This window comes from Nematolebias whitei, chromosome 9 (assembly GCF_014905685.2).
Source record: "Nematolebias whitei isolate Nwh7 chromosome 9, NemWhi1, whole genome shotgun sequence".
Taxonomy (NCBI): domain Eukaryota; kingdom Metazoa; phylum Chordata; class Actinopteri; order Cyprinodontiformes; family Rivulidae; genus Nematolebias; species Nematolebias whitei.
In genome coordinates, this window is record NC_056506.1 from 51,500,669 (window position 1) to 51,501,871 (window position 1,203).

General features: G+C 45.3%; 1 protein-coding gene across 1 annotated transcript in view; it reads right to left on the bottom strand.

Moving 5' to 3' along the window:
• The window catches only part of wdr33 (WD repeat domain 33), a 26,678-nt gene that overhangs the window by 8,085 nt on the left and 17,390 nt on the right, over positions 1-1,203 (bottom strand). The window lies entirely within an intron of this gene.

Here is a 1,203-nt window from a genome sequence, read left to right on the forward strand (position 1 = left end):
CAGCAGCAACATGCAACTGATCCGCAGCAACATGAAACAGATCAGCAGCAACATGAAACAGATCAGCAGCAACATGATATGGTTTTTCACAGTGATTATTCTGGTTAGAGATTCATGAGTCTAACAGCCTCAGGGTAGAAGCTGTTCCTCAGTCTAGTGGTTCTGCACTTAATGCTCCTCAACCTCCTTCCTGAGGGGAGTGGGACAAAAAGTGTGTGTGCTGGGTGAGTGTGGTCCTTCATGATGCAGGTGGCCCTCTTCCTGCATCTGGAGGTGTAGATGTCTGTGATGGTGGGGAGACTGACTCCAACATCTTCTGTGCAGCCTTCACCACTCTCTGCAAAGCTTTTCTTTCTGCAGCTGTGCAGCCTCCATGCCACACATTGAATAAGAACTGTCTTCATTTACTTTGAAAATTATAATTCAGTATAAAACTATTGTTGACTGGACTGTCAAGTATTTACGCTGTCACTGCGCCCTCTGGTGGAGCCATTACTTACAACAGAAGACCTTTATTTTAATAAAAGTCCTCTTTCTGAGCTTTATTGTAGAAACTTCCTCCTGGCAGACTTTGCTATTCACATCTGCAAAAGTTTTCTTTTCCAGGAACAATTGCAGGTGACTAAAGTCGAAAGCCTGAAAATCCATTAATTCTGTGATCTGCAACATCTAAAGGCCTCCCAGAAGGATTTCTTTTAGCGCCTGCGCAAATAAGCTGATGGTCCAGATCGTGCAGTGACATGGATATCTATGGGGCAGCCATGATGGAAATAGAGGAGTACGCTGTGCAATCAAGACCCAGAAGCTGCTGAGTCACTGGTTGCCATGGTGAGGGGAGGCAGCAGCTAGCAGCTCATGAGGCAGGCAGAAACACAGAGTATAAAGTAAGTCTCAGACAGTTTCTGTGTGAAAACTAGGTCTAATCAGAGACGTCTTGACCCGTGAACAGCAGCAGGTTCTGATGGTACCACAGGTTCTGTTTCATGGCTTTCTGGAGGAGATCTGACGTGTCAAACAAAACTGAGCTCAGACACAGTGGAGGTCCATGTGAGTTTGGGTGTGAGACCTTTATTGGACCTGTGAAAGAAACATCAGCAGAACCAACCAGAAATAAACACCATGAAGAAGTTATTTACAGAAACATTAAAGAATCAGACTGACCCGTTCCAACTCTGATGGTTCTGAAGTCTGACCCGTGCCAAC